Consider the following 26,100-nt stretch of genomic DNA (forward strand, 5'->3'; position numbering starts at 1 on the left):
GAGATCAAAGATAGGAAAACACACTGACTTATTCTGTGGTAGTCTGTGTAGCCTACATCTTGGTTCAGGGTCCTTTCCATTACAGCACTCAAGTTCATCCATCATCCCTTTCCCAACAATGTCAATACTTTCACCTTCCTATGAGATGTCAGGGATTCATGTGCCTGCTTGGATAGAACTGGCAATGGGACAAAGAGAGACTAGGCCAGGAGAGGCTGTTAAATCCAACTGTCCCTGGACCAGGTCAGTGTAAGAGGGGAAATGGCTTTCTGTGGACAGATGCACCCCTGAGCTGCCAGGGATCTTGATGGGATGGTAGAGGAGGCAGTTTTCTAAATATTGGAAATCCAAAACCCATGGTAGGTGATGGAGTATAAGGAAAGACCTTAGACTTTGGAGTAAATGGACTTGGCTTAGCATCCTAGCTGCGCTTCTTAGAAGCAATGAGACTTTACAAATTTATTTTAACATCTCTAAGCCCTTAGTTTCTTCATCTGTAAAATTTAGTTGTGAAGATGCAATGAAATAAAGAATGTTAAGAACCCAGCACAATAGTTAATAAATTTTAATTTCTCTTTTCTTCACTTTAAATTCCTTAGGTTCCTCCCATCTCAAGCCCTGTCTCTTCACATCCCAACTAGATGGCTCTGCTAAAGACAGACTCAAGATTTTACTGAAATACCCTTGAAGAAAACCTCCTCGGAACTTGGACCCACCTTTTCAGAAGGAATTGGCACGGTAAGCCAACACTATTGGTCCCCCCCCCGACAGTTTTATTGAGATATAATTGACATATATCATTGTATAAGTTTAAGGTATACAACATAATTATTCAATTTATGTACATGTTGCAAAATTATCACCACAATAAGATTAGTTAACATCCATCAGCTCAAATAGTAACAACTTTTTTCCTTATGATGAGAACTTTTAATATCCACTCTCTTAGCAACTTTTCAAATATACAATACAGTATTGTTAACTGTTGTCATCATGTTGTACATTATATCCTCAGAACTTATTTATCCTATAACTAGAAGTTTGTATCTTTTGATCACCTTCACCTAATTACATCACCCCCTGCTACTACAACCCCCACCTACTCCCCACCCCCTACCTTTGACAATTACAAATCTTATCTTTGTTTCTGTGGGTTTGGTTTTTTGGATTCTACCTATATGTGAGATTATACAGTATTTGTCTTTCTCTGACTTATTTCATTTAGCATAATGCCCTCAAGTTTCCTCCATGTTGTTGCAAATAGCAAGACTTCTTTTTTTCTAATGGCTGGATAGTATTCTATTGAGTGTATACACACCACAATTTCGTTATCCATTCATCTGTTGATGGACACTTAGGTTGTTTCTGTGTTTTGGCTATTGTAAATAATGCTGCAATGAACATGAGGTGCAGATATTTCTTTGAGATACTGATTTTGTTTCCTTTGGATATAACCCAGGAGTGAAATTGCTGGATCATATGGCAGTTCTATTTTTATTATTTTTTTTGAAGAGCCTCCATACTGTTTTCCATAGTGTCTTTACCAATTTACATTTCTACCAAGAGTGCTCAACAGTTCCCTCTTCTCCATGTTTTCGCCAGCATTTGTTATCTCTTGTCTTTTTCATGATAGTCATTCTTATAGATGTGAGGTAATAGAGTGGTTTTGTGTTGCATTTTCCTAATAATTAGTGATGGCCAACACTATTTGTGACACAGAAAAATTGCTTGCAATTTATAATACCCAACTGATTCCAAAAGAAGTTCTTTGCTGGACAGTGTGATTGGTATGAGGATGCAAGATTAAGAAAGTTCAGTAACTTGTTCTGCATTGGAAACTTTTTATTTATTTATTTTTTTGCAGGAGGTAGAAGGGGAGGGCAGGGACAAGGGACAAGGCAGTGAGATCCAGAACCAGGGAAAACTGAAGCCTATGTGTGGACAAGATTAAAAGGTGAAGAGGTAGCCGAGGGGAACTTTGTGGGGTGCATGAGGATGTTTAATAGGAGTTTCTGTGAAAGTTTGCCATCTGGTGCTTGATATAACCCTTTCATGCATCTCTCTATGAAATCTGTAATAAAACCTGTGTTTCTAATAATGTCTCAGGGAGTCAAATTTGTTCTTGTTGAGAAGTATAGAAGTGCTGAGTCCTACTTCAAGGTGTCTGTGAGTCCAGGACAGGGCTGACTATGAAGTCTAGACATATCTGGGTCATATTACTTAGATATCAGCATCCTCTCCTCTGGCCAAAGATATGCATTGTTTTTAAAAAGCAGAATAAAGAAATAAACACCTAGAAACCATCATTATTAAGCCCAGAACCACACATCAACTCTCTGAAGGATGAAGATAGTTTCATCTGGCAAAGGAACACAAAATCCAGAAGATTTTGGCTTAACCTACATCTTCCCTTTGTACCTTACAAAATGGTTATAGAGCTTCCACTCCAAATCTTTCTGATCTGGACAATGTCACTCATTCAGAACATTTACCTGATGCTGCAGAATTTGTGTGAAAAGTCAAGGAATAAAACAGTATTCAGTAAATCCTAAGGCAGGGACTCTCGGTTGACTGAGAACTCTTTCTATGCCCAGAAAGCTAACAGCAGCAGCCTTCCCAGCTCATTTGTGAGGTATTGAGGGAATGCGGTAATTTTCAGAGCTTCCAGCAGAGCTTGTGGTCACATTTAGCTCTATAGCTCTACCTGCTCATAACTCTCCTTGCTTTTTCACAGTGGAACTGGGTCTTTTAGGAAGCAAGAAATAGCTTTTAAGAAAAAGGTCTCAGAAGAACACATACCTCATAAAAACTGATAAGAGTGAAAATTGCATGTAATATAGATGACAAAGTCCAGGAGAGAATCCAGGAAGCTTTAAAGATTTGAGAGTGGTGCGTAATGTACTGCTTTGGAACAAAGGCTACTCAAATGAATAAGCTGCAGGGATTTGTTGTGGGAGCTTAATTGCTTCAAGACTTTGGTGCCACTTCCAGAACATCTACTCGTTTAATTGGAAAATTGGTTTCTACAGAATGACTAACAGGTACAAATGAGTGGATGATGCTCTGCTGCAAAGATAACATAAAGATAGCTCTGAATGTGCTACCCTGAGCCATCACATAAGCCAGCTCTGAGAACTGAGCATTGTGATGTAGAGGAAAGAGCATAAGATTTAGAGTCAAATGACCAAGATGAAAACCCAAGCTCTAATATTTGCTACCTGTCAAGTAGCAGGTCACTCAGTTCTTCTGAGACTCAGTATGCTCTTCTGTCAAATGAGGTGTTATATGTCCCATGATTGTCATGAGGCTCAATGGAAGCACTTATAGGTTATTGCAAGATATTGAATATAGTTCCCTGTGCTATACAGTAAATCTCTGTTGCTTATCTGTTTTATATGTAGTAGCTTCTATCTATTAATCCCATACTGCTAATTTATCCCCTCCACATTACCCCTTTGGTAACTGTAAGTTTGTTTTCTGTGTCTGTGAGTCTGTTTCTGTTTTTGTATATAGATTCATTTGTATTATTTTTTAGATTCCACATATAAGTGATATAATACTATATTTGTCTTTCTCTGATTTACTTCACTTACTATGATATCCTCTAGGTCCATCCATGGTGCTGCAAATGGCAATATTTCATTCTTTTTTTATGGCTGAGTAATATACCATTGTATATGTGCACCTTGTTAAGCCAGTTGTCTGTTGATGGACACCTGGGTTGCTTCCATGTCTTGGCTATTGTAAACAGTGTGGCCATGAACATTGAGGTACATGTATCTTTTCTTTTTTTTTTAAATCTAACAACGTGTTTTTATTTTTTTAATTTTTATTGAAGTATAATTGAACTACAATATTGTGTTAATTACCACTGTACAGCAAAGTTATACATATATATACATTCCTTTTCATATTCTTTTCCATTATGGTTTGTCACAGGCTATTGAATATAGTTTCCTGTGCTATACAGTAGGACCTTGTTATTTATCCATTCTATATATTGTATTTCAAATTGGAGTTTGTGTGTTTTCTGGATATATGCCCAGGAGTGGGATTGCTGGATCACATGGTAGCTCTATTTTTAGTTTTTTAAAGAACTTCATACTGTTTTCCATAGTGTCTGCATCAATTTACATTCCCACCAACAGTGTAGGAGGGTTCCCTTTTCTCTACACCCCCTCCAGCTTTTATTTTTTGTAGACTTTTTGATGATAGCCATTCTGACTGGTGTGAGGTATCTCATTGTGGTTTTGATCTGCATTTCTCTAATATTAGTGATGTTGAACATCTTTTCAAGTGCCTGTTGGCCTAGATGGAAGCAATTAAAATTTTATTTTATTTAATTTTAATTTTTAAATTTATTTAATTATTCATTTTTGGCTGCGCTGGGTCTTCACTGCTGTGTGCGGGCTTTCTCTAGTTGCAGTGAGTGGGGGCTACTCTTCGTTGCGGTGTGCAGGCTTCTCACTGCGGTGGCTTCTCTTGTTTCAGAGCACAGGCTCTAGGTGCGCAGGCTTCAATAGTTGTGGCACGCAGGCTCAGTAACTGTGGCTTGCAGGCTCTAGAGCGCTGACTCAGTAGTTGTGGCACACGGGCTTAGTTGCTCCGCAGTATGTGGGATCTTCCCGGACCAGGGCTTGGGCCCGTGTCCTCTGCATTAGCAGGCAGATTCTTAACTACTGTGCCACCTGGGAAGCCCTAAAAAAAATTTTTTTTAATTTAAAAACTAATACATGTTTAGCACAAGAAACTTGGAAAACAGAAAAAGAAAAAGGAAAATACCAAAGAAGTACCCATCATTTTATCAACCAAGGAGAATAGATAGTATTTCAGTGTCTTCAATCTTTTTTATATGTATGGGTACACACATACACACACACTCTTCCTTTTAAAGAAAAATAACATTTTAACTGCATATGTTTTTGTAGCCTGCGTTTCTACTTAGCAATATATTGCGAAATATTTCCTGTGTCAATAGTCTTCTACTACATGTTTAGGAAAGCAATTTTTGTGTGTGTCTGTGTGTGGTCACACCGCATGTCTTGTGGAATCTTATTTCCCCAACCTGGGATTGAACCCAGGCCCACAGCAGTGAAAGCCCCGAGATTTTACCACTGGACCTCCAGGGAATTCCCAGTAAAGCCCTTTTAAAACTGTGAAGGGCCATTCATATATCAGTAGTTATTATTAAAATATGAATGAATGAGTGAATATCCTCATCTCTTCCCCAATATACACAAAACCCTATGCATCCAAAAAGTTTTCCTGCATCATTCTATTGGCAATTCTCTAAATAAAACTTAAGGTGAGTGCAATAATTTTTGCCTAGCTTTTGTTATTTCTTTTCTAATCTTTTCTTTCTAATAACTAGGAAGACAAAAGTTACAAAATGAGATTATGTGCCAATATATTTTATTTTAAATGCCTTTGATTTATTCTCTTCAAATTTGCTTTGGCAATGATGCATGGCTTCTGTTGAGAAATGCTACATGTGTACCATGATGTTTCACATTAACATCATTTAACAGTAATTACCTGGAAGTCTGGACCCACTGTCCATTTGTTTTCCATGTTCAAGGTCTTTTACTCTCATGAAGAATATATATGCTTTTGCTATGCACACAACTAGGAAATAAATTGCAACTTTGATTTGGAAATGGTTAAAGATGATGAATGGGCAAGTTAATTTGGTATGAGGAGGTTTTGCCCACTTTCCCTACCTTATCTAATCTGGATTGAGATTTTGGAGGTATGGACCCTCTTTCTGACTCTGTTACTATTCATGCATTGTAAGCAAGCCACTCACCTTTCCTCAACCTTGGTTTTCTCATCTGTAAAATGTCAGGAGGAAAAGAGATCATCTCTAAACTTCTAAGATTTTAAGGCCACATTTGGAGAACCAGGTGAGCATCCTGTTGGCATACCAGAAATGCCCTGGAACAGCTCTAACTAGTTGATAACATATTGAAATCTTTTGTATCACTTATTAAAAGGCCCCTGCTAGAGCTTCCAAGTGCCCCCATTCTGCAATCCCACCACTTTCAATGTCCCTGGCCCTTCCTCCTGGACCTTCAGCCTCCTCCAAATTCCACCAACTAAGGGGCCTCCAGCTGGCATCCATTCTGGTTACTCAGTTTCTGACTCCATCCAGTTTTTAAATATTTTGAATATCCCTCCTGATTATAAGAAGCTCTTTTGCATGCCCAGTGCACAATGCATGCCGGCTCATGACAGAGGCTAAATCATTATCCCTGTGACTAAATCTTCTGAAGTTCACAAAATTGGAGACTATGTTTAGAATTGACCATTTTTACATGTAGTGGGTGGAAATAAAGTGAAAACCTTAACTGAACTTTGTGAGTTTTATCGATTTATGTGTAATTTAAGGTAAAGTTGATACATTTCTTTTTCTAAGTGTGTTCAGCTGTTTCTATAGTTTAAAAAGTAAAGTGATTTTCTTAAAGTTTAGTTTTAGACTTCAAAATAGCAGGATATAGTAATGTATTCTTTTTTAATTTTTTGAATGTCTTTATTGAGGTTTCAGTCACATACCATAAAATCCACCCATTTAAAGTGTACTGTTCAATGGTTTGAAGCATATTCAAGAGTTATGCAACCATCATTACAATCTAATTTTATCACCCTAAATACCCATCCTCCTTAGCTACCACTCCCCATCCCCCTTCCCTCAGCCACTGGAAACCACTAATCTACTTCTGTTTCTATGGATTTGCCTATTCTTAGACATTTCATATAAATGGAATCATATACAACATGTGGTCTTTTATTGATTGGCTTCTTTCACTTAACATTGTTTTCAAAGGTATGAGTATATTCTTAATGTAGAATCAAGTTGAAACCAGAAGCAATCCTGAGCCAAAGTTTGAAGACACAATACTATTTGGCTTGGTGATCCAGCTCCCCAACCCCCCCCCCCCCCCCCCCCCCCCCCCGCCTTCCCTCCCTAAGTCATTTCCCCATTCTGGACTTATCTCCTCTCCTACAAACAAATGTCTTGTCAAAAGCTTCAATCTGTGAAGATCTGTTTTATCTCAGATCTCACAAATTCATTGAAAGTCAGGAATCAGAGGCAGTGGGGACTTAATACCCCACTATCCCCAGTGGTAATTAATTTAAAAGGATAATTCCTTAATAACAATAATAGTTTTCATTTTGGAGCCCTAACTAAGGGCTGGGTTCTGCACTAAGCACATTTCTATTTCTCGCTGTAGGTAATTCTTGCTAACCACAGAGGAGTATATTAATATTTTAATTTCACAGAGGAGAAGAAAGAGGTTCAAAGAAGTTAAGTAATTTCCCCAAGGCAAGCCATCTATCCAATGGCAGAAACAGGATGTCCATCCAGATGTGTTTGATATTAAGGTCCATCCCCCTAATTACTTCATTTCATAGAGTTTAAGACTCACACTTTTCACATTTTAGTGTCTCTGAAATTGGGATGCCTCTTACAATTGGTGATGTCTTATTATAATTGGCATTGGTTTTTCTTTCTTACTGGCATGTAAAATAGTGGTACATCTTACAATTGATTATATCTTTGTTCTGATAAAACTTGGTATAAAACAATATTGCCTCCCTAAAGGAATTAACCTTTAATAATGAAATTTAAGGATTAGTGGCAAAGTTAGGAGGAGAGGAGGAGATGGGTTTTAAGGGGAAATTCTACCCTCAACATCATAATGTATCTCATAATACAAATGCTTACATGCTTCTTCTGTGGATAAAAGTGATCTGATAAATGCTGTCCTCAGTCACAAACAACTATGTTTTCTGAATATATACTGAAATGGAAAAACTTTGAAATCTAAATTTTTCCATTGCAGTATAGAGCAATGATGGTCTTGCAACATCAGTTAAAGAGCTGTCATTGTTATTCAAATTGATTTTAATTGCATTTAATTCTAAAAACATTATGAAACTTTTAAAGGATGATGTTCCAACTCTGAAAAAGTTGAGGAATCACTGACCTACAGCAAGTTGATATTAGGATATTAGACGTGTATTTGCAATGCCTCATGTATTTCTATATTTTCTTCTCATACTTTCTGCCCACAACATTTTTGAGAAGAAAGTGAATATAAATGTTTTTGCACAAAAAATTCCCTCCCAGTATTTCTCTTTCTGTTTTCTAGCAGAGGCATTCTAAGTGGAGTGCCCTCTGATCTTTCCAGAGCAGAATGAAAATGAGGTAGAAGGAAGGAGGCAAGAGAAACTCATGAGTATTCACTTGTTCAGTTAGGTTACTGTTGACCTGTTCTTTTTTCTTTCTGGTGTTTATCTGGACTGAGTCATAGGACTATAGGCTTTCCTGTCCTGTATAGAGATTCACCCAGTTGAGCTGGAGTCAGGATTTTCTTTTTCTGGACCAATCTCAAACTAGAAACTTAAAAGGAGAGAGAGATAGAGATCGAGAAAAGAGGGAGAGGGAGAGAAGAAGGGGAGGGGGAGGGGACAAAAAGGCAGGGGATAACATTATCATCAGATGATGCTTTTTTAAAAAAGAGCTCCCTCTGGCTGCTGTGTGAGAACAGATTGGAGAATTGTTCTTGAAGATAAGGATAAGACGTGGATTCTTGTCCCGACGCTATTAGATGCTGGATGACTGAGGCAATGCATTGATCTTGGTTTCCTAATGAGGTTAATTATGTCTGTCATATCTAGCTTACAAGTTGTTATGAGATTCAAATAAAATGATGCATATAAAGTGTTTTGAAGAAGCTCAAAGGGAGACACAAATACAAAAATTAATTTAGATGGCAAGGTGCTACATAGCAAAGCTTCTGTGATAATAATTACAACAAAATAGCTACACTTATTAAGCACATATTTTGCATTTTGTCTTCACAGTAGCAATTATGAGAAAGATATTATGACTTTCAATTCAGAGCTGAGCAAACAGACTTAAAGAAGTTAAGCAACTTTCCCAAGGTCACAGTTGCAGAACCAGGATTTAAACCCAGGTGTGGCTGACGCTTAAGCCATAGCTTAAGTCACTCCACTTACATCTTCAATCTTTTTCTCTTTATCACATTTATTGTGAGAACCACAGAAAATATAAATACTTAAAGTATAACTCATTTTGCCCACACATATTATTTATAAACTTGCCTTCTTTTTCTTTTGTGTGTTGTTTTCGGTTTATAAAACTTTTTTTTCTGCTATAACTGAGTTATATGGACAGATGGAATGATAGCAGATAAGAGCTGAATGTCAACAAGTAAGCAGGTCAGCCTTTTTCACCAGACTTAGGAGCCACTGGATAATATTTTCTGGGTTTGATCATTCTTTGTTATTTATATGATACCAAATAAGTTTGCTGAATTATAGAAACTTTTTTCTTTCTTTTTTAAATTGAGATATGATTGACATATAGCATTGTGCAAGTGTAAGGTGTACAAGATGTTGATTTGATACATTTATGTATAGCAATGTGATTACTATCTTAGCATTAGCTAACACCTCTATCACATCATGTAATTATCATTTCTTTTTTGTGGTAAGAACAATTAAGATCTATTCTCTTGACAACCTTGAAGTTTATAATACACTCTTGTTGGCTATAATCACTATGCTGTGCATTAGATCTCCAGAACTTATTTATCTACTACTTTCAAGCTTGTATCCTTAAACAACATCTCCCCGATTTCCCCAACCCCCTCCCGATAAATACGATTCTACTCTCTTTTTTAATGAGTTCAGCTTTTTTAGATTCCACATATGAGTGATATCATACAGTATTTGTCTTTCTCTGTCTGACTTATCTCACTTAGCATAATGCCCTCAAGGTCCATCCATGTTGTCTCAAATGGCAGGATTTCCTTCTTTCACATGACTGGATAATATTCCATTTTGTGTGTGTGTGTGTGTGTGTGTGTGTGTGTGTGTGTATGATATGTGACAAACAGATCACATCTTCTTTATCCATTCATCTGTTGACCAGCACTTAGGTTGTTTCCATATCTTGGCTATTATGAATAATGCTGCATTGGACATGGGACTGCAGACATCTTTTCAATATCCTGTTTTCATTTCCTTTAGCTATATACCCAGAAGTGGGATTGCTGGATCATACGATAGTTCTATTTTTAATTTCTTGAGGTATCGCCATACTGTTTTCCATAGTGGCTGAACCAATTTACATTCCCACCAACAGTGCACAAGGGTTCCTTTTTCTCAACAACCTCATCAGCACTTGCTATTTTCTTCTTGGTGATAGCATTTTAACAGGTGTGAGGTGATATTTCGCTGTGGTTTTATTTGCATTTTGCTGAAGATTAGTGATACTGAGCATCATTTTGTGTACCTTTTGGCCATTTGCATTCTTCTTTGGAAAAATATCTATTCAGTTCCTCTGCCCGTCTTAAAGTCAGGTTATTTGTTTTCATTATTGAAATGTATGTGTTCTTTATATATTTTGGTTATTAACCCCTTATCCAATATATGGTTTGCAAATATTTTCTTCCATTCCTTAAGTTGCCTTTCGAGTTGTTTTTTGTTTCTTCTGCTGTGCAGAAGCTTTTTAATTTGATGTAGTGCCATTTATTGATTTTTGGTTTTGTTGCTTGATATTTTGGTGTCATATCTAAAAAAATCATTGCCAAGACCAATGTCAAGGAGCTTTCTTCCCTATGTTTTCTTCTAGGAGTTTTATAGTACCAGGTCTTATGCTTAACTCTTTAATTCATTTCAGGTTAATTTTTGTTAATTTTAAAATATGGGTCCAATTTCATTGTTTTGAATATGGTTATCCAGTTTTCGCAAGAGCATTTGTTGAAGAGACTGTCCTTTCTCCACTGAGTGTTCTTGGCTCCCTTGTCAAGTATTAGTTGGCCATATATGCTGGTATGTATTTCTGGGCTCTCTATTCTATTCCGTTGGTCTCTGTGTCTATTTTTATGCCAGTACCATACTGTATTAATGACTGTAGCTTTGTAGTATAGTTTGAACAAGGACATATTTTGCCTCCAGTTTTATTCTTTCTCAGGATTGCTTTGGCTATTCAGGGTCTTATGTGGTTCTATAGAAGTTTTAGGATTATTTTTTCTATTTCTGTAAAGAATGCTCTTGGAATTTTGATATGGATTGTGTTGAATTTATAGAGTGCTTTGAGTAGTATGGACATTTTAACAGTATTCTTCTGATCCATGAACAAGGGATATCTTTCTGTTTGTGTCTTCTTCAGTTTCTTTCATTGAAGTCTTGTAGTTTTCATTGTATAGCTCTTTCACTTTTTTGGTTAAATTATTCATAAATATTTTCTTGATTTGATGCTACTGTGAATGGGATAGCTTTATTTTTTTGCAGATATTTTGTTGTTAGTGTATAGAAACACAACTGATTTCTGTATGTTGATTTTATATCCTGCAAATTTAATGAATTCATTGATCAGATCCAACAGTTTTTGGTTGAGTCTTTAGGATTTTCTATTTATAAGATCATATCATCTGCAAATAATGGCAATTTTACTTCTTCCTTTGCGATTTAGATGCCTTTTATTTCTTTGTCTTGCCTAATTGCTCTAGCTAGGACTTCCAGTACCATGTTGATAAAGAGTGGTCAGAGTGGGCAACCTTGTTTTGTTTCTGATCTTAGAGAAAAAGATTTCAATCTTGCACTGTTGAATAGGATGATAACTATGGGTTTGTTGTATGTAGCTTTACTATGTTGATATATGTTCCTTCTATGTCCAATTTTTTGAGGGCTATTATCATGAAAGGATGTTTTATTTTGTCAAATGCTTTTTCTGCATCTATTGAGATAATCACATGACTTTTATATTTTATTCTATTAATGTGGTATATCACATTTCTTGATTTGTGTGTAGTGAACCATTCTTGCATCCCAGGGATAAATCTCATTTGGTCATGGTGTATGATCCTTTTAATGTGTTGTTAAATTTAATTTGCTAATATTTTGTTGAGAAATTTTGCATCTATATTCATCAGGGATTTCAGTGTATAGTTTTCTTTTCTTGTGGTGTCCTTATCTGGCTTTGGTATCAGGGTAATGCTGGCCTCTTAAAATGAATTTGAAATTATTCCCTCCTCTTCAATTTTTTGCAGGAGTTTGAGAAGGATTGGTATTAATTCTTTAAATGGTTGGCAGAATTCATCACTGAAGCCGTCTGGTACTGGGCTTTTCTGTGTTGGAAGATTTTTGATTATGGATTCTATCTCCTTACTCATTATCGGTCTGCTCAGATTTTCTATTTCTTCCTGATTCAGCCTTGGTTGGTTGTATGTTTCTAGGAATTTATCCATTTCTTCTAGGTTATCTAATTTGTTGGCCTATAGTTGTTCATGGTAGTCTTGTATGATCCTATGTATTTCTGTGGTATCAGTTGTAATGTCTCCTCTTTCATATCTGATTTTAGTAATTTGAGCTCTCTTTATTAGTCAGTCTAGCTAAAGGCTTTTTGTTTATCTTTCCAAAAACCAGCTCCTAGTTTTATTAATATTTTCTATTGTTTTTCTGGTCTCCATTTCATTTATTTCCGTTCTGATCTTTGTAATTTCCTTCCTTCTGCTAACTTTGAGCTTAGTTTGTTCTTCTTTATCTAGTTCCTAGAAATGTAAAGTTAGGTTGTTTATTTGAGATCTTTCTATTTTCTTAATATATGTATTTATTGCTATAAATTCCATCTCAGAACTGCTTTTGCAGCATCCAGAGGTTTTGGTGTGTTGTGTTTCCATTTTCATTTAAGATTTTTTAAATTTCTCTTTCTATTTCTTCTTTGACCCATTGGTTTTTCAGGAGTGTGTTGTTTAGTTTCCACATATTTGTAAACTTTTGAACTTTTCTTTTGTTGTTGATTCTAGTCTCATACCATTGTGACAGGAAAAGATACTTGGTATGATTTCAGTATTCTTAAATTTGCTAAGACTTGTTTTGTGGCCTATCATAATCTATCCTAGAGAATGTTCCACATGCACTTGAGAAGAATGTGTATTCTGCTGCTGTTGAATGGAATGTTCTATAAATGTCTATAAGGTCCATTTGGTCTAATGTATGGTTGAAGTCCAACATTTCCTTGTTGCTTTTGTCTGGAGGATCTATCCATTGCTGAAAGTGAGGTTATTGAAGTCCCCTACTATTATTGTATTGTTGTCAATTTCTCCCTTCAGAGCTGTTATTATTTGCTTAATACATTTAGATGCTCCAATATTCAGTGTGTATATATTTACAATTATTATATCTTCTTAATGAATGACCACTTATAATTATATAATGACCTTCTTTGTCTCTTGTTACCATTTTTGGCTTAAAGTCTATTTTGTCTGATATAAATATAGTTCACCTGCTTTCTTTTGACTTCTACTTAAATGGACTATCTTCTTATATCCCTTCACTTTGAGCCTATATGTGTCCTTAAATCTGCATCTTGTAGGCAGCATATAATTGGGCAAAACTTTTTTCACTTGAATGTATTGTCAAAAATTCTGTTATACAGACAAACAGAATAGGACAGAGTCTATGCTTTCTGTATAAAATTATATATATCCACAATGGAATTGGGCCCAGTGTCTGAGCTTTGAGCTATTCATGGGCTTAAATTTATAGCAAAGGGTCAAATATAAGAAATTCTAACTTGTCATATGTTCCTGCTTCCTCACTCCAAACTAAGCCAGTTTTGATGAAAAAAATTCTGTAATGTGAGTGTTGATGAAAGAGCAAACAGACTTTTTTTTTAATAACATGAGATTTAGGAATTAAACACAGCAGGCAGAAGATCCTGTAGGAATTTCAAGTGATATTTTACGATGGTTCACTACAGGATGTTCTAAGCCTTGGTTTACATAGCATGCTACTTTATATAGTATTCTTTATTCTTGGGATCCCAGCAAGAGGAGATATTGTATTGATATAGATAATCATCTCTGCTTCCTTCCTATCTGGACAGGCGGGAAGGGAATAAACAAAAATAACATCTAGCTCACAGGAGAAGTAGGAAAGAAAGTTTAGAAGAGAAAAGGCCAACATGAAAAAGAAATATGCAGTAGTGGATATTTTGAGTAGGATAAGCTTACATTATGGATCTCCTAAAAGATAAATACGAGTTGAAAATATGTCTGAATGTTTTAACTGAACTTTCTAAGAATTACTAATTTTATGGCCTTTGCAAGGAGGTATCTGCCACATCTTTCAAAATATCCAGGGGTCTTCTTACATTCATTTATCATTTACTCTTCTTTTAATTATGTAATTAGTGGTTGTTTTATTCATCATGCACTTGTAAGGCAGATGCCAGAGACTGGGCATTTAAAAAGTACAAAAAGCAGAACTCTTGTCTGTGGGCTGCTTAACATTTGGTTGGAAGGCCCAGATATATAAAATAATAAAAGGACAAAAGCAATACAATGACAGTGTTTCAGTTAGGAAGAAATAGCAGGGGTGTAGAGAAAAAAACAATATATTGCTGTTTTTATTATTATTTTTTTTGCGATACGCGGGCCTCTCACTGTTGTGGCCTCTCCCGTTGCGGAGCAAAGGCTCCGGACGCACAGGCTCAGCGGCCATGGCTCACGGGCCCAGCCACTCCGTGGCATGTGGGATCTTCCCGGACCAGGGCACGAACCCGCGTCCCCTGCATCGGCAGGCAGACTCTCAACCACTGCGCCACCTGGGAAGCCCTCTATTGCTGTTTTTAAAGAAAACTTCCATTCTACCCAATGGAATAATTTAGTGAGATGAGCACTAGGAAGAGATTGGTCATGGGAGTTTGAGGGTAAAAGCTGGAAAAAGCTGAATTGCGATGCTTCACAGAGGAAAATACTTCAAGGTTCTTGGTTCAGTCTGGGGGTAGGGGAGGGAAGTAGGGGAAGGTAAAGAATGGAAAGAGAGAAGAGAGGAGCCAGTAAGAAAAAGACAGGCTGGTGTCAGGCCACGAAAGGCCACAGGATGCTCAACATGTCATTTTTAAATTGTTTGTGTCCTTGTGACTCAAAGCCCTCTTTCTCTGACCTTCCTTCCCAGGGTGCTATCTACAGTAAATTTGACTCTTCTCAGGAATGCTGTGTGCAAAGGAGTAGTTTATTGCTGTTGTTTGTGTGTGTGTGACTGCCAAAGAAGGAGCTAAGTTTCACAGGATGGATCTCAGAGAGCACCTGGAAGGGAGGCAGAGTAGGCCTGAGAACCCAAGGCTCAGAAGAGCTCACAGAAATCATAGAGGATTGTGGGCCATGGAGTTGTACCCGGGTCTCCAGGGAATGAAGCCTCAGGTGACATCCAGTTTCCACAGACAAACAGGGATATGATCACACAAGCGGTGCATGTGTGTGTTTCAAGGTGGGGTGGGTAGTTAGAGAAAGGAAATTTTAATCCAAATCTTGGAAGAAATGGTGTTTTAGGATAGCAGCTGGGCATTATAGGGTGACACCCAGCATGAACAAGGCCATTAGCCGACACTCACACGTGCACATGATTTATAAATGACAATATTTTGGCTGCAGGTGGAGATTCACTGTGGGTTTGAAGGAACCCACTTTCAATTCTTCTTCAAGTTGCTAATGGTTCCATAAGAAACAAGGCCCAGACCTGTGGTTTGCAAACTTGTTTTTAACAATGGAATCTTATCTTCAAATAAAGTCTTATCCCAAAGTGCAACAGGTAAACAGAAAAACTCAGTTGCCCTGGTTAAGAGGGTAGCAGTCTTTTCCTTTTGCGCTCTCCCGCGCCCGTCCGTTAGAATTCCTTGGGCTCCACAGAGCACAGCCTGAAAAGCAACACCCTAGAACAAGAGGAATGAGACTGTATCATTGGTCTCCTTTCTTGATTAAATTATACTGACCTTGCCAGAAGAAATTCCATTTAGAAGTTTGTGCCAGAAAGTGAAAAATGTTGATACTATCTATAGTATACTAGTATTGGCAAGGGAACAGGGAAATGGGCACTCTCAAACGCTGTTGCTGAGAGTATAGATTGGTACAGTCTTTTTTTAAAGACAATTCATCAAAATTTTAAATGTATGAGCCATGTGATCCCTCAGTTCCACTGAGGAAATCTTTCCTACCGAAATACTCATATATCTGCCCAAAAGTGTATGTACAAGGATGCTCATTATTTATAAGACTATCAAATCAGAAACAAGTTAAATAGAGGAATGGTTAAATAAATTATGCTACCTTCATATAATGGAATATTATTCTCATTAAAATGAAAGAGGTAGATATATATAGATAGATATAGATATAGAAGGATGTCCCTCATACACAAAACCCCCCATATTCTATGAAAGCTATGTAAATACTTCTGATTGCAAAAACAAAAAACCTCCAGAAATAAATGGTTAGTTTCAGGGTTTAGGGTTTATTTCTTGAGAAGCGTAATGGAAGTAAGGGGGCATACACTTTTTATTGTTTGTGTTATTTGGATTGTTTACAAAAGACATGCACTAATTTTATAATTAAAAAAGCAATGAAGACAAAGATAAAAATAGCAACAAAAAATAATTGCTTGTTTCAAGACCTGGTAAGTTTTCTCTTTTATATCAATAAAATTCAAATAATGTAACCTTCTTTCCTTCTTTCCCTGGCTACCAGGAAATCCAGAGTAAACTTTGAAGCATGAACCCAGCAATGACATTGACCTTTAAACCTAGAATATTTACATTTCCTTTTTGCTTTTGTCCTGTTTTTCTATTTCCAGTTAACTTTTTTCCAAAGCTTCCTGGGCTCATTTTTCAAAAGAGATAGGAATAGGTTATAAAGAAAGAGACAAATTCTGAATCCCTCACTCTGAGCAGCCCACATTTCCTTGTTAGAAACTCTCTAGGGCTGAGGAGAAAAGGATTTGATTTACTATTTATACTTTATACTCTGATTATTCTCACGTAGGATCTGAGGACAAGAATTAGTACTCTTGCGGCTATAAAAAACACTTGGCTCTACTTTGGAGTTTTACTTTGTCTCTGCTCCAAACTTAAGAGCTGCAGGGACAGTCAGGAGGCTCTTGAGACAAGACTTGTCTTCATCCCGTAGTTGGTGGGAAATCACTGAGGGTTTTTAAGCAAAGGAGAAACTGGATCTTAACCGTGTTTGAAAAAAAAATAGCTGGCAGAGGAAAAAGTAGATTGGCATGGGAAAAGGCAGAGGTACTCATTAAATATCTGTAGACTGGTTGGATAATTAACGGTTAAATGACCAAGGTAGTTTAAAAGCCTGTGTTTATTGGAAGGGACTGTGCATCATTTGTCAGTAATGCCAGGCTGGATCATTTGGTCTGAACACGGGCTTAGTTAGGTCCATATCATAGGTCCATCTCATAACGGGGAGGGTGTAAATAGCTCAAAGCAAAGACATCCTTTGGTCAGAAAATAAGGAAAGACAATATAGTTTTCCCAGGTACCTTGGCAGTGGCATCTTTATTTGGAGAGGGGCTCATTCTTTTCACTAAGGGTGAAGTATATCTGCCTCATCTCTGAGGAGGGAATGCAGCACCGACTAAGGACACTCTTTTGGGGTCAGACCTAGTTCAGATCTTGTGGGGGGGTTTTGGCTGTGTTGGGTCTTCTTTGCTGTGCGTGGGCTTTCTCTGGTTGTGGTGCGTGGGCTTCTCATTGCAGTGGCTTCTCTTGTTGCCGAGCACAGTCTCTAGGCACTCATGCTTGAGTAGTTGCAGCACTCGGGCTCCAGGGCACACGGGCTTCAGTGGTTGTGGCTCGTGGGCTCTAGAGCGCAGGCTCAGTAGTTGTGGCGCACAGGATTAGTTGCTCTGCAGCATGTTGGATCTTTCCAGACCAGGGCTCGAACCCGTGTCCCTGCACTGGCAGGTGGATTCTTAACCACTGTGCCACCAGGGAAGTCCATAGTTTAGATCTTGATTCTGTCAATTATTAACTGTGTGACCTTGAGCAACCCCTCAGCGCCAGTTTCTTCCATTGTAAGTAAAAGTGGAGGTAAAAACACCCACTTGCATGGGTGGGAGGGTAAAATGAGGGAAGGCAAGTTAATTTTAAGGACCAAGTGTGGCTTTCTTTTTATCTTGTTTTTAAATATTACACTCTGTACCCCCAACAGGACTTAGGGATGCAGTTGTTATTTATTAGTGCAAGCAGCCTGAGGTATCTGTTTTAGGCCTTTGTACATTGAATAATTTACAGAATTATTAGCTGGTCTGTGTTCTCCCCGTTTGTTTTGTTTTGTTTTTTTGTCTGTTTTGCGTTCTCCCTTTAGATCTGGGGATGGGGGTCACCGCGCAGAGAGATGCCCCACCTGGCAGGGCCCTGCCCACCCATCCCCGCCCTGGAGCCCAAGAGCCGAGCTCAGCTCCTGACTCTGGGAGGGCGGCATCTAGACCTCCAACCTACCCTCAAAGGCTTCGGAGTTGCTGGCCCAGCCTGCCAATCTGCCCCGCCCTGCGGGTGCGCAGTTTACAGTAATTCCAGGTCGCTTGGTCAAGGAGAGTCCCATCCCCTGCAGCCGGTCCGCTGGCTCTGTGGGTCCTGCCCACCATGGAGCAGATGTCAAAGAAATCAGTGACTCAAAGAATGTTACTAAATTAATATCGGTGTTTTGTGACGGTTATATTTCAAATGCACTGGGATCAGGGACTTCCTCGTTTAAAATAAAGCCCATATTAAACCTCCCTCCATCATGCCTGACAAACACGCGGGGTCTCAGCTGCTTTTCTGTCCCTGCTCACCCCTTGCCGCCCCTAGGCTGGGCGTGGCAGGACGCTTCTCACTGAGGAGGGAGAAAATCACCCAGATTCTAGCAAAAATACTTGTCGCCGCGCCTGGGACTTACAGTGACTGTTCTCCGGCAGTGCTCCTAAAGGGCAGGGTTCACCCTGCTCCCTCTCCTCTCCTCTCCCACGTGGGCGCCGCCTGCTGCGAGGCACCGCCCACGCCTTGTGAGGGAGTCGCTGAGCGCTGACTGTCGTGGGCTTCTGCTGCTGCCACCATGCTTCTGGCTCTCCTCTCCGCTTCTGCTGCTGCCGCTCTCCTGACACATCGCAACAGGAGCAGCCGGATGGCGCGCTGCCCTGACACTTCCACCCATCCCCGCCGCCGACTCCATCCCCAGGTATCCTGCTAACATCCAGCCTTCCCGGAGCCCAGTGCCACTGGCCAGTCTCCTCTTGGCAGCAGGTGGTGTGGGGAGTAGAGGAGGGGAAGGACCACAGTGAAGTCAAAGTACTTCTGTAGGTCAGAGTTTATTGTTTCAGAGAATGGAGTGACTACCCCAAAGTGTAGTTGTATGAGTACAAATACACACATGCATTTTTTGGGGGAAAAGTATCAAAGAATCAATGACTCAGAAAGTGTTATCAAACTAGTATTGGTATTATGTGTGTGTTGTTTTTCAAATGCATTGGGATCAGGAGCTCAATGGTTAAAATAAATGTGTTGGGAAAAAAAAATCCAAGTTAAGCTTCCCTCCACCATGCCTGACAAATATGGGGTTTATTAGTTACTTTTCCCTTTTCAAATACAAATCTGTAAGGAGTCCCCTTCCCAAAGATTCCCCCAGGCCTCTCTCTGCTAGAGCATTTTTGCCTTTGCTGATGTTTCCTCCTTAAATACTCTTGGGAATATTTACTGTACAGAACAAGCTCTGGTATCTTAGTGCTCTTGGTAGCAGATGAGGAAAATGGGGAAGAATGTACATTTAGAGAGTATAACCACATTCCAGGCACCTTTTAAACTCTGTCTTTTTAAATCCCCGTGCCTTCAATCCCTGTTTCTCATATGAAGAAACTGAGGCAAGAGAGATCAAATAACTTGCCCAAGTCACAGCATTTGAATATAGATCTCAAAAGTCTTTGGATCCAAAGTCAATACCTTTTCTACTCCACTAAGAGTTTCCTGAGGGAAAACTTTTATCACTGGTGAAATTTGCACTTTAATATTAAAATACTTTTAAACCCTACTTCCTTTGGGGGGAAAATGTATGTTATCTCCTAAATCATCAGCATTATAGAATATGAGAGCTCTGAACTCCCACTTGCCCCCTGACTAATCTCTCTCCGGAGTTCCCTTTCTTCAGTGGGATCCTGCTGCATGCTGGAGCTATGGGAGGATATGCAGGAGGAAGGGGCTTTGGATTGCAATCATGGAAAGCAAAGCAATTTGACTTCTCACAGTGCTCAGATTAACCTCCTTTTAGTATATCCCCTTGTGTATATGCTTGAATTGCATTATCAAAGGCCCCCTTCTGTCACCTTAGCCTTGATGTATGTCAGTTATCTGGAAGGGGCTGAGGGAAAAACCAAATTGTTTTTGTTAAGTATTTTTGAAGAAGTATTTATAGGATTATGAGAAAATGGATGTAGTGGGAGGAGATTTCCTTTTTAATCTAAACTCAAAAGCTAGAATTTAGATCTATCTGATGAGTATGTTGGGTTGGATATCTATTGTCAGGTGGGGAGAGGGGGCCTTGAGGAACACTCAAAGAGATACACCTTGAAGAAAGAATCATGCAGGTAACCTTGACCCATAACAAAACTTGGGTGGTAGGAGGGAAGGAATTTACATCTTAGAGTTTGTCACCAGCAATGTTTTCTCTGGCTGATGTCCAAGAATCCCAGAGAAAAGAGTCATTGGTCCAACTTGGATAGTGGCTTTCCCTAAGCCAATCAACTCTAGCCTGCATGTGAGATCATGTTAGAATATGTCAACTCCTGGGGTGGCCAAGCTGAGGGGCTGCTAGAGAAGAGGAGGGAGTACTGAGCAGATAATTCCATAGATGTTTCCCACATCAAGCCATTAGCAGAAGCCATGGCTAGGATTTGAAGGTTAACTCTCACTGCCATGCCAATGCACTGGCTCCATCATCAGTACGTTTGAGTAAGTAAAAAACGGTACACAAGTTCTTAAAAAGCTGTTTAAAGAAAGCCAGTGGGGTTCTGAGTTTAGATGGTGGACTGAATGTATGTATAGGCATCCCTCACTATCAGTGGAAGATTGGTCCTGGACCCCTGCAGATACCAAAACCCTTGGATGTTTAAATCTCTTATATAAAATGGAATAGTATTTGCATATAACCTACACAATCCTTCTGTATACTTTAAATCATCTCTAGATTATTTATAATACCTCATACAATATAAATGCTACATAAATAGTTGTAAATACAGAGTAAATGCTATATAAATAATTGCCGCTGCGCAGCAAATTCGTTTTGCTTTTTGGGACTTTCTGGAATTTTTTTTCAAATATTTTTGATCCACAGTTGGTTGAATCCATGGATGTGGAGCTTGCAGGGAGGACTGAATGTATCTAACCTCACCTCCATGAAGTACCTACCCTAAAACCACATTAAAGAGGTTTTTTACAAAAGACATAGACGCAAATACAGGGAAAATAAGAAAGTTGGTAACAGCAATGAAATTTTGGAAGCTGGAAAGCATATGGACAAGAGGTAACAGGTCCAAGAAAGCTGGCTTTAAACCACAGAATCCTCAAAATGTTCAAGAATTGGCAGCATCAGGTACACCTAGGACTGGGATAAAGGAGAGATCTTAAATAAGGAAGAAAAACTACTTGAGAAGCAATTAGATTTCTAGCTGCCTTTCCCCCTCTTCATGGCATCAAGTAATTGTCCCTTCCATATTCTGAGAGAAAACTTGAGGTTTTGTTTCTGTAGAAAGTTAAGTAAATGGTCCTAGATTGAGGGATGCCAGGCACAGTTGAGAGCAGTGCTTCTTACTCGGGGGGAAAATGAACTCATATGTTCTGATTCTCCAGACTTCTTCCCTCACCTGTTTCTCAGCCAGACTTTCATCCATCAGGCAGGAGACTGAAAAATTCTTCTCTGCGAATCTGACCAAAACACAAAGAAAATGTAAGAATGTTGACTTCAAAGGTCCCCCAAGAAACAGCTCACCCAGGTCACCTTAAAATTCAAAGCCAGCAAGCCCTGCTGACTTGTTCAGTGCTTTTAATCAGTTTTTTAGTTCTCCAATATTAAGAGCAGAAAAACAAGGATTACCAAATAACTGAGGACAGTCCCCAAGGAAAATGATAGAGACCCAATAAATACAAGAAAAAGGCAACATGGAGCAACATCAGGTAAGCAGGGAGAAAAACAAACAAGACTTCCTTTATCCTCAGAGAATAGACAACACTGCATACATGAAACAAGAATAGGATGCTATAAGAAAGGATCACTTACAGAACAAAAAAGATGTATTAGAAATTAAAAACATGTTAATGAAATTAAATATATATATATAAAATAAGAGGTCCAGAAAGAAAGAACAATGTAAATAAATGGAGCAGAGAAAATCACCAATGAAATAATTCAAGAAAATTTCTCAGAACTGAAGAACATGAGTTGTCAGAGCAAAAGGGCCTATGGAGTCCTAAACACGGTGAATGAAGGTAGAACCTCACAAGGGTACACTAAAATTTCAGAACTCTGGAGCTAAGAGAATTTACATCAGTTTCTAGAGAGGAATAAACAGGTCACATAAATTAAGAATCTAAATACCTTTGGACCTCCTCACAGTACCACTATAAATAAGGCAATGGAGCAATACCTTTAAAGTTCTGGAAGGAAAATTGTTTCCAACCTAGAATTTTATACACAGCCAAACCATCAATCATGCAGGGCTACTGTGTTGCTCAACTCCAAGGAGCAACATTCAGAGTACAGTGTTGCACAATTAAGTGGCTTACATTCAAGTATGAGGATAGAACAAAGACATTTTCAGACACTGAAATCTCAAAAACTTATTTCCCATACACACTCTCTCAAAAGATTCCTGGGGAATGTGCTCTACTAAAACAAGACAGTAAACCAGGAAAGAGGAAGACATGGGATATAGGCAGGGCTGGCTTTTTGGGCATCAACCCATACAGTTGCACAAGGTCCCACAAAGAGAAGGGCCCCATGAAAGTTCCCTGGTGGCCTAGTGGTTAGGATTTCAGGCTTTCACTGCTACGGCTCAGGTTCAATTCCTGGTCAGGGAACTATGATCCCACAAGCTGCATGGTGCAGCAAAAAAAAAAAAAAAAAAAAGGACCCCATACTTTTGGTTTTTTTTAAGAGTTTTTTGATGTGGACCATTTTTAAAGTCTTTATTGAATTTGTTACAATATTGCTTCTGTTTTATGTTTTGGTTTTTTGGCCACAAGGCATGTGGGATCTTAACTTCCTCACCAGGGATCAAACCCGTACCCCCTGCATTGGAAGGAGATGTCTTGACCACCAGAGGAGTCCCAAGAGCCCCATACTTGCTTTAATGCTCTGCTGTTGCCATCTTGAAATTCTTAATAATTTTTCACACAAGGGACTCTGCATTTTCATTTCTCACCAGGCCCCACAAATTATGCATTCCAGTCCTGGATACAGGAAACAGTTGATCCAACTCAGGAGAAAGGCAAAGGGAATTCCCATGAGGACAGTGAAGGGAGATTCCAGGATAGCTATCAACAGACATAGAGGACAATTCTCCCAGACAGGAGCATGAGATTCAAGAGGCAGACATGATGGTGGCTGTCATAAAAGTTTCCACTGCTGTTTAACCCTCTTTTTCAACCTGAGGACAGAAGGCTTGAATGAACCTTGCCCAGATTCTTATCTGTGTCATGACCATTTGTTGATGAAGTTCCTGCTCTGTTTTTCATGCCCTGCTGCCTGAATCAGCTGAGGACATTCATTTCATCTCATCAAACCTTCTGCTTAAACCTATATCTGAGAGCTGGGGATAGGGTAGAAAATAGTCCATCTCATACCCTCTGACCATATTTCTGCCTGACTCCAACACCATGCTCACCTGGTGGCCTTGCCAGATGCCCCAACTCTGCAGAGTTTACTAAGACTAGCTTACTACCTTGCCCACTGACTTGCCCAGAAAGGGCTCTTATGAACTCTCAAGGAAGTTCACATCAAGGGATTCTGTTGCATGTATCCTTGAGTTTTCGATTAATAGTGTAACTTTGGTCTGTCTTTATGTAGCTACAGAATTTTCAAAACTAAACTGTGTTGTTTGGGTATATAAATATTGGTGGTAAGACCATAAAGAAAGCAGGAATGACTAACACAAAGTACAAGGTAGTAGTAAACTCTGGGTGGCTACTGAGGGGGAGTAGGCAGAGGAGGATGCAACTGGGGTAGGTGCAGGGATCTGATAAGGTGCTGTTAATATTTTATTCTTAAACTAGGCAAGGTGGTGAGTACATGGGTATTGGGTTTTTATTCTTCTTTAAACTGGGTCTATATTTTAATAAACTCTTCTGAATACGTGATACAGTAAGAAATAAAATAAAACAATGAATGTCAATGCCATTATCATAGGATAAATTTAATCAATGGCCACATTTGGCCCTTGAGCTACACCAGTCCACATAGTCCTTTCATCATGGAATCTTAAATAGAAGACCTTACACCATTCAGTCCAACCTCCTTTTTTTTGACACCATTATTGTATAAGTTGCAATACAAACTTATAAGTTCATGTTGTTTCAGATATTTGGTGAGTTATTAGACTTCCTACTGGTGTTTCTGCCTTTCTCCATCATCTGGGTCTTTTATCCTTCTGAAGGGTATGCTTAAGATTTTCTTCATTGGCCTTGATAATTTCATTTTGCTCAGATATATGGCGTGAGGTGGTGGATGGGGAGACTGAAGGAGCAAATTCTGTTTTTCATTATCAAGCCCTCCTGCCTTTACTTCTCCCCCGGTATGTATCCATTTGGGGTTTACTCAGTTCAATGCAAAGAGCCTGGGGACCTGGGATCTTTTTGCCAAATTAAATATGAGCTTAACTCACTGACATATTTCTCAAGTGATCCATTGGTCCAATGAGTAACATCCTGGAAGAAGCATGAATTATTGTTAGTCATAATTATTCCTTCACCTTTCCTGGAATGCCTTTGAAGGCATCAGGCATCAGCAGTATCTGTCATCAAAAGCTCTTTTGTCTGCAGTTTCTGTGATTGCATTCAGCTTGTTCATGGCAGAGAAAGAGTTTTTCTTCCTAAGATGATGGCTTTCCTTTTATAAAAAGTATCCACTATCCAGCCCACCTGCAGAAAGGAAGTTGGCACAGGTTCTGAAGAGCCAATCAATTCCTTAGCTGTTCTTCTTGAACAAGCAACCCTTTCTTGATAGCTCTAGAATTTTACTCTAATTGCAGAAGTTGAGTAACTTGTCAGCTGGCCATTTGTAACCAATAAAACTGAAGAGATTGCCCACCACTATTTAAATTTTGGATCAATAAACAAGATCTGTAGTTTTGGAATTGTGTCTTAAGGGTTGACTATACTGTGGATTACATCTGGACAAGATTAATGCTGTAGTTCTTGGCATTTCTGACATGAAAGAATTAGAAATCTAAGTCAGAACAATGCCTATTAACTTGTTAACTTGAATAAAATCTTTTATTCATAACAGGGTAGTCCTTCAAACACAAGACCCCTCTGTTATCTATACTACATTAGTTGTTTTCATTGTAGAATGAGTAAAGCATAACCTGAAGCAATGAGATATGAGAGGTATTAGTTATAACTGTTTTTGGTTGCAAAGGACAGAAACTCTTTGGTAGAAGCTTAATAAAAGTAGAAGATTTACTGTAATAAGGAGACAAGGGGATCATAGAAGCCAAGGATAAAAATGTGATTTACCCTCAAGAAGGGATTGGAACCAGGAATTAGAACAACCCAGTGACTCTTTTTCTCAACTCTGCTCCCCTCTACTTGTGAACATCATTTTTCTCCCCCTTCGCAGGTCAGCTTTTCTTTACTTCCTGGCTGAATGAGACCACTCCTGTGTCAGTTCTATGTTAGGATAGTCTAGGCTTTGCTGAAGAAAGAATGAAATCCTAAGCCATAAAGATTTTTTTCCTCACTCATGTCATCATTTTCTGTGGGGTGGGTAGCCTTTCTCCATCTTACAGCTGCATCATCTGGAACATGTGGCCTCCAAGGTCACTGTGGTGGGGAAACAAAGTGGAGTGATACGAGGGTTGTTTTCAACAGCAAAGCCCACAAAATGGCTTATATCACTTCTGTCCATTTCCCATTGGCCAGAACGTAGTCCCATGGCCTCAATCTAACTGCAGGGGAAACTGGGAAATGGAGAGGATCACATGGATAGTTAGTGAGCACTAACTGTCTCAGTTATCTCTCCAAACAAC

At 38.8% G+C, this 26,100-nt stretch overlaps 1 protein-coding gene across 5 annotated transcripts in view; it reads left to right on the top strand.

The window, feature by feature from the left end:
* The window catches only part of B3GNT2 (UDP-GlcNAc:betaGal beta-1,3-N-acetylglucosaminyltransferase 2), a 398,515-nt gene that overhangs the window by 351,208 nt on the left and 21,207 nt on the right, over nt 1-26,100 (top strand). For all 5 annotated transcript variants that reach the window (XR_004352765.1, XR_004352798.1, XR_004352797.1 and 2 more), the window contains one exon: nt 600-738. The gene's annotated coding sequence lies outside the window, so the exon portion shown is untranslated. The remainder of the gene's footprint in view (nt 1-599; nt 739-26,100) is intronic.

The sequence above is a fragment of the Phocoena sinus genome, chromosome 13 (genome assembly GCF_008692025.1).
Source record: "Phocoena sinus isolate mPhoSin1 chromosome 13, mPhoSin1.pri, whole genome shotgun sequence".
Classification (NCBI taxonomy): Eukaryota; Metazoa; Chordata; class Mammalia; order Artiodactyla; family Phocoenidae; genus Phocoena; species Phocoena sinus.